Source organism: Petromyzon marinus, chromosome 15, assembly GCF_048934315.1.
Source record: "Petromyzon marinus isolate PM22_M1 ecotype Great Lakes invasive population chromosome 15, UKy_Petmar_22M1.pri1.0, whole genome shotgun sequence".
Taxonomy (NCBI): Eukaryota; Metazoa; Chordata; class Hyperoartia; order Petromyzontiformes; family Petromyzontidae; genus Petromyzon; species Petromyzon marinus.
The window spans coordinates 24,447,984-24,456,630 of NC_133681.1; positions in this window are offsets into that span (position 1 = coordinate 24,447,984).

Genomic DNA, 8,647 nt, shown 5'->3' on the forward strand with positions numbered 1-8,647 from the left:
CCTTAATGAGAGAGACTGACTCCAGCTTCGCTTGCAAGAACTAAGAGACACAGTGTGGCCATGTGGCCTTAATGAGACTCACTCCAGCTTAGCTTGCAAGAACTAAGAGACACAGTGTGGCCATGTGGCCTTAATGAGAGAGACTTACTCCAGCTTAGCTTGCAAGAACTAAGAGACACAGTGTGGCCATGTGGCCTTAATGAGAGAGACTGACTCCAGCTTAGCTTGCAAGAACTAAGAGACACAGTGTGGCCATGTGGCCTTAATGAGAGAGACCGGCAGAACAAAGTTGACGTTGGAATGAAGACAAATGGACGAGGAAGGACACGGACTGCGTTTCACGCATCGCCGAGTGCGTCTCGAAACCTTACCATGCCTACATATATTAACGGACATCGATTAAAGTGGTCCCATTAGATTTACAATTAGTCTGAATCTTTAGTACACATTTAATGCCTAGGAATATAAAACATGTTGTAAGAGAATACAGGTCGTTTAAACAAATTCAAATATTGCTTACTACAACCAAAGCTCTTTGAAGAGTCGTAATTTAAAATCAAATGGCAGAGCAAAAGATTTTAATTAATTTCACTGCTCAAGAAAGTAGTCCGCTCAGAAAGCGCGTTGTGACGGAGCGCGTTCCGCGTTGTGCGAGAAGCGTTCCCTAAAGTAAAGAAAACGCGTTGTAGTGAAAACGCGTTATCGTGTGAACACGCGGGACAGACCCAGGTGTTGTGGGTTAACTCCCCGAGATAAACTTTCTTCCAACTTTGTGTTTTATACGCGCGGTGCTCCGCCAATTGTTGTTGTGAGCGTCGCTCCTCTGCCCTCTGTTGTTCATGGAGGGAGACTGCACCCTAGTGCCCAGTATCATCCTCCGCGAGCCTCTTCAAAATACTGATCTTGACACAGCTGGAAGCAGTCATCGGCCTTGACCTCACCCCACAACAGTGCAATTTTAACAGCTCAACATCAAAACACAATGATGGGTCGCTTGCACCAATCACACAACACCACAGCATTGACTCTCAGCTGTTAAATTTTGATTTAAAGCTTTAGTGACTGCAGAGATTCATATTCTTGGTTCTTTCAAATTTTCTTGTTGTGGTTTTCACACCTGATGATGATTGCTTGTGTTGCAGTCAAAAGGTCGCGATAATTTAATTGTTTTATATTTGTATTATTTTATTGTTTCCCTTCGACGTGATTTTCCCGAAAGAACCAAGAATATGAATCTTAGCTGTTTCTTGTGTAGAGGGGGTCACGTGTGTCACCATAATTGCCCTAATCCTACAACTCGTGCTGCGTAATATTTTCCTTTCCATATTACCTGTGACACACATAATGAGGACAACCGGTAATCCAAATGAAACCAGAGGTGGGAAATCTGTTATTTATATTATTAATTTCAGGCAATGTGAACACAACTTTTAGAAACACCGATGCAGCTATACACGTGCCATATTGGCCAGAAATTCAGTTGATACTAATAGGGTTTATTTGCCAGTATTGTACATTATTTAAATTACTTTTGTTTGGGCGGCAGGGTGGTGCAGTGGTCACGCCCGTGCATGACATCTTCTGAAGGACTGCCTGGCTTCGCTTTCCTCATTCTGGTCCCTTTCTCTGCATGGGTTTACTCCCATAGCAAAACAACAACAACATACAATGTAACTGGTACTAGCCAAACATCCAAATTACTCCTGCGAAAAGTTGGCAGGCCCCTCCTGAAAAAGAGTCTTGAGACTCAGTGAGGCTTTCCCAGGGAAACAAGCCTACTAACAACATTGTTTCACTGCATGTGAAAAATAAAGATTTTCAGGATTAAATCTGTGGCTGTTTTCATTGAAACATCAAGTTACGTTCAAGTGATAATTGTAACTGGCACACAGAATTCCTTCACTTTGGCGCGAGGAACTACAGACGAGGGAAGGCGGCAGTCAAATGGTGAGCAGCTGGCAACACCCCCCCCCTACCACTCCTGCCCATGCTCTGTTGTCCTCTTTATATAAAGATGTTATCGGCAAATTAATGAGAGTTTGTACTCTTTGGTTGTTTATGTAAAGTCGCGTAGGTAGAACAAATAATAATGGATCACGACGTTTCGATCGCCACACAAGCAATCGACGATTTTTTTTATTTGTTTTTTATACCTACGTGACTTTACCGAAAGAACCAAAGAGTATAGATTCCTGCAGTCACGACAGCTTCAAATCAAGATTAATGAGTGTTTACATGTGGGAGGAAATCGGAGCACCTGGAGAAATCCAAGCAAATGAGGGGCCAACGCTCTACCACAAATCTACAGATGGAACAGGCGGAGTCCACATTATTCCACACTGCCTTCTCTACCTCCTAGACGACCAAGGGGTGGGAGTTGTCGCAACATTGTTGTGATCCACCAACCCTCACCTCCACGTAGTCGTTGATTACAGGCATACATAGCCACCACAACCATCCGGCTAAAGTAGCTGTAATGCACATCTAAAATTCTACAAAAGTTGATGGGGCAAAGGTCGTAGGTCAATTGGTTTGATTTCTATGCGCATTAACCAGTCTCTAACGTATGCATATTTAGATTCGCATTCGGCCGCCAATGGAACAGGTGGAGTCTAAAAGCAAAGTGGATGTACTGATTGTATCTTCATTGCGGGACTCATCCAGCAGTGGATTGACATGGGCTTCAGGTATCCACGTGTGGACGGCAATTAACACTGGGGCCACCTGGCGGTAAATGTTTGCCGGTGCACATTGGGACCGGCTCACACGTCACTGGCCCCTGGGCTGAAGTTAGGACCCTGGACCCAAAGCTCCGTCGTCCTTCAAAGGGCCAGAGCTCAGTGAGGCCAGTGGTCAAGGGAAGATAGGTCCTGGGGGATAGGACCCTGGACCCCAAACTCCGTCGTCCTTCCAAGGGCCGGAGCTCAGTGAGGCCAGTGGTCAGGACCCGAAGACCCTGGCACGGTCGGGTCAGCAGAGCCTCCCCTAGGGCCCCCAGCCGGAGGACGGGGAATTAACGGGTTCCCAGTGTTAGGGCCCGTGTAGTCCGGAGGCCATACCTCCCCAGGTATCGGGTGAAGGGGCCGCTACCCCTTTGTGTTAGGGACCCTGTAAAATAGAGTGTTAATAAATATCGTGTTGCCTCGCAAGAAGTTCTCCGCCGATTATTTACCCACTTCATATGTGCTCCAGTTCACTGGCTAGGTGGCGCTGGTCGGAGATGCAGCGGATTATTTTTTCCACCTGAGGACGACCGCTTGTGTTGCGATAGAAACATCGTTATATGTTATTTTTTATTTTATTTTTCTACCTACGTGACTTTACCGAAAGAACCAAAGAGTATGGATTTCTGCAGTCACAAAAGCTTCAAATCATCACCCAAATAAGATTTTGTATATGAACAACAATGACTATCTCCATTTTCCAAATGTTACCCACCAGAGATCCTTTTTGTATATACACAACAGCAAGCGAATTATGGCACCATACGTTCAATCCCTATTCATGACACACTTGACTCCCAATCCTCATGTAAGATTGCAATATAATTTCTGCATAAGGCCTGTCAAAAAGTGTTGAGAATGGACACTTTTTTAAAAAAACTACGTAAAATAGTCTTAATTAAAAGTCCAGTATAGTACTATTCGTGGCACTCATAAGTGAACTTCATTATTGCTCATGCTAATTATTACAATATTAACTATTTACCCAGGAAAGCCTCATTGAGTCTAAAGACTGATTTTTTTATCAGAAGTTTCCCATTGCAATGAGATATTTGGCAATTACATTAATGAGCGTTTGGCTCTGTGTGAGTAGAACCCAGAGAGACCCCCACCTTGCACATGGGGAAACAGCACAACTCTGCACAGATTCTACCCACACTCGATAAATAATTAAAACCGATCTTGATTTGAAGCTTTTGTGACTGCAGGAATCCATACTCTTTGGTTATTTCGGTAAAGTCACGTAGGTAGAAATAAAATAAAATAAATCACGATGTTTCGATAGCAACACAAGCCATCGTCTTCAGGTGAAAATCGCGACAGCCGCGATGTCTGCTGCGAGCAGCACGATGTCTGCTGCCTTGTGAAGAGAAGCTGTTACCAGCAAGTCCCACATCCACAATTGGAATTTTTATTTACAGGCAGTCCTCGACTTACGAACGCCCAAATTACAAACAGTCGCACTTCAGAACCAACTGCCATGAAATATTAATTATTTTATATGGGGTCGTCCATAAATGACGTCACGCGATTTTGGACGATTTTTGACCCCCCCCCCCCCCCTCGTCACACGGCGTCACAAAAAGTCAGACCCCCACGTCAAATATGACGTCACAAAGCTCTGCCCGCCCCCCCCCCCCCAAACCATATTTACATTTTGAAAATTAAACATGCTTCAAATCGCTGTAAACTATTGTCATTGTAGCGCGTATTTAATGTGGTGCTGCACTCAGTTGTTGTCGGAGAAAACATTAAAAAGTCTATTTAACTAAATAGAACGTGTTGTCTATATTTATTTAAAGTTGCGCATTTGATGTGACGTCACATTTCTCAAACCCACCCCCCCCGTCACAAATGTCTGACCCCCCCTCCCCAGGTGCGTGACGTCATTTATGGACGGCCCCCATCGCCTTAAAACGCGAACTCGCGCTTGCAAACTGAAACCGCGGAACTTTTTTTGTTCAGCAGCGCGATCCTCCGCGAGATGTAATGAGTCGGCCTCGCGCTGTGAGTGAGTGTGAGTGAGACAGCATCGTCCCCCACTCCTCCTGATGTCGAGGGTAAATGGGCGAGGTTTAGGCCTGTGACTCATGCAGCTGCAATGGCTGCTTTGTGTACGCGGTCCAGACCTCCCCAGAGACCCTGGCTGACAGAGGAGGTGTTCAGGATGGTTGAGAAAAAGCGACAGGCCCACTCTAATCGTCTACAGCATTCCACGTCAGAGAATGAGGAGGCTTACCGCAGCCTTCGCTCGGAGGTTCGGAGAGCCGTGAGGCGCTGCAAGGATGGGTGGTGGTCGCGGGTTGCTGAGGAGATGGAGTCTGCCTCAGTGGCCCGCGATCACAAATCCCTATTTAACTCCATTAAAAAAGTAACCTACAGCGCCACACCTATTACCATTGTAGGGGTAATCGTCACTCACCACTCTGTGGGCTGGTAGCTTCCCCTTATCGTCAATAGGGGGCGGAAGCGCTATCACGCCAGGGCTAATGTCCATGGCCCAAAAAGGGGCCAAGACAATAAATATCGTTTTGCCTCATCAGAAGTTTATTCGTCAATTTATACCCACTACACCATCATTAGGGGAACGAAGGGTGATACAATCTCCGACCCCCAGCGACAGGTTTGCAGATTTGCTGAGCATTTCTGTGAGGTCCTGGGGGAGGGGGAATCGCTCAGCCTGGAAAACATCATGGGACGAAGTGCGGATGACCCTGCTGAGGATGCGGTGCCTCAAATATTGGAGGAGGAAGTCACCCTCTGTGAGTGGCTGGCTGAGGTGCCATCCGTTGAGGAAGTACTGAGGGCGATCCAGAGTCCGAGAACAGGAAAGGCACCGAGCAGAGATGATCTCCAAAGCGAAATGCTGAGGGAGGGTGGCGTTTGTGCGTAGACTGCCCTACATGACATCATAACAACAGTCTGGGCCACTGGACGGGTTCTGCAGGATTGGAAGGATGCCCTGGTGGTCCCCCTCTTTAAGAAGGGGGACCGCACAGACTGTAACAACTACAGGGCATCTCACTCCTCAGTGTGCCGGGAAAGGTCCTGGCAAGGATTATTCAACATCGCCTTGCTAGGTACGCTAAGGAGAGGCTTGCGGAGCCCCAATGCGGTTTCAAGAAAGGGCGGTCCTGCAAAAATGTCATATTTTCTGTCCGTCTGCTACAGCAGAGGTGGAGGGAATTCCAACTAGACCTACATCTCTGCTTTATTGACCTGGTTAAGGCCTATGATACCATCAGTAGGCCTGGGCTCTGGGTTGTTCTTCGTGCTTTCAGAGTCCCTGACGCTCTGCTCACACTCATTAAGGACCTTCATGATGGTGAGCAGACCCGAGTAAAACTACATAGCCGGGAGTCAGAGTCATTCCCTGCGACAGGGATGTCCTCTGGCTCCAACATTATTTAACATTTATTTCGACCACATAGTTCGTGAAGCCTTCAGTAGCTGTACCAGAGGAATTTACGTCTGGTACAGATACAATGGGAGGCTGATCGATGCCCAGGTGCAGTCAAGGGATGTCTCCCTATTGGTCAACCACATTATGTATGCCGACGACCTGGTAATTGCTGCTCATTCAGAGGAGGAGTTGGAGGCGCTGCTGCTGAAACTGGAGTGTGCCACTAAGAGGTGGGGCCTTACCATCAGCCCCACCAAAACGAAGCACCTGCCTGGGTATTTTGTGCCATCGGGCACTCTACCCCCACAACTCCCAATCGGTGATGGGGCAGTTGGGGAGAGTGGAGAGTTTTCCATACCTGGGCAGTGTGCTCATGATCGGCTCCGGTTTAACAGCAGAGGTCTCACTCCGAATTAGTCGAGCAGCATTATCTTTTCATCGGTTGTGTAACGTTGTGTGGAAGCTACCTGGTCTGTCGCTCCGCATGAAGCTTCGGTTCTTTTCGGCCACAGTCATTCCCTCCCTTCTCTACGCTTGCAAAACGTGGACCCCCCTAATGCAGCATCTTCACCGGTTAGAAACATTTAGGCTGGCCTGCCTACGATCAATCCTGGGTTTAACCAGGCTGGATTGTGTGAGGAGCTCACAAATCCTCGAAAGATCTGGACAAAGTCCCATCGGTGAGCTCCTCCAGCAGGCAAGGCTGCGTTGGCTGGGCCATGTAGCCCGCATGCCCAATCACTGCATGCCCAAACAGCTTTTGTTCGGCCGGATCGAGGGAGCTAAACGGGCGTGGCACGGACTAGAGAAGAGATGGAGTGATGTGGTACAGGAGGATGTGGAGCTGAGTGGACTTGCCAATGACTGGTACCAGCGGTGTCAAGATCGGCCTCTGTGGAGGAGGCTCGTGAAGGACTCTACTGGGCAGTTGGAGGCAGTCGCCCTCCAACAACAACGGAGGGCGGAGGAGCGACGCTCAGATAAACGAGCGGAGCGTCGGGTGGCTAAAGCTCAGCAAGTTGGCACATTAGGGGGCACAGGTGGTGCATCAGCCAGTAATCTCAGTCATCTCAGTCAGTCGACCAGTGGCACCTGGGTCTGCCCCGTAACCTCCTGCCAGCCGGCGATCGACACTTCACGTAGCCTCAAGGTGCACATAGCCTGGCACAAGCGTCGTGGTGACGTCACCGCCACTTAGTGGCGAATGGCGGTTGTTGTTTTGAGACAGTAAGAGAGTGTGAGGTCGACTCAGCCTCAGATGAGTACCTGGTGCGGTGTGTCGTAAACATCGCTACTGGGGGAGACAAAGGCCGCCGTGGAGGAGAATCCTAAAATAATAAAAGCTTTTATTATAATATTATAATAAAAGCTTTGATTATAATATTATGATATTATAATAAAAGCTATACTAAAAGCTTTTTAAATTAAAAAAAATAATAATGAAAGCTTTAATTATTAAGAATTTATTATTTATTTTTTCCATTGGCAGAATCTACACGCCATATTCGTGGTTCTTCAGGTAAAGTCACGTAGATTTGAAAATAAAAATAATTAAATTTAATTTAAAAATATAAATTATAATATTTAAACTAATAAAAGCTTTTATTATTTTCAATTTATTATTTATTATTTTCAATTTATTATTTTAATTTTATTAACAGGTCCCTGCAGGGTGGGCTGGTAGGACAAGTCTCTGCGCTGTCTATTGCTGATTTTACACCCAACAGCACGAGATTTCACTTCGTTAAAGTATTGAAAGGGGACGGACGGACGGACACATTAATCTATTGCAGGCTGGTACACTCAGTTTACAACTTCGTTCCTACCAGTATTTCACTTCGTTAAAGTATTGAAAGGGGACGGACGGACGGACACATTAATCTATTGCAGGCTGGTACACTCAGTTTACAACTTCGTTCCTACCAGTATTATGACTTTACCGAAGGAAGCAATAATCTGGCGTGTAGATGCTGCCATCTGCTGGCCACCATTGTTGGGTGTAGATTGTGACTTAAAACTTTCGTGACTTCAGGAATTCATATTCTTGGTTCTTTCGGTAAAGTCACGTCCATAGAAAATAAAAAAAAATATCAAATCAAATAAAAATATGAAATTTTAAATAATAAAAGCAAAAAACCCACATTCATATTCTTGGTTCTTTCGGTAAAGTCACGGAGATAAAAAAATAAAATTTTAAATTATCAGTTGAATAAAAGCTTTTAATATTATTTAAGCTTTTATTATATTCAATTTATCATTTTAATTTTTTAATTGGCAGAATCTACACGCCACGTTGGTGGCCGGCAGGTGGCAACATCTACACGCCGAATTCTTGTTTTTTTCGTTAAAGTCACGTAGATTTTAAAATAAAAATAATATAACTTAATTTAAAAATACAAATAATAAATTGAAAATAATAAAAGCTTTCATAATTTTCATTTTTAAAATTGTATTATTATTTTCTATCTACGTGACTTTACCGAAAGAACCAAGAATCTGGCGTGTAGAAGCTGCCATCTGG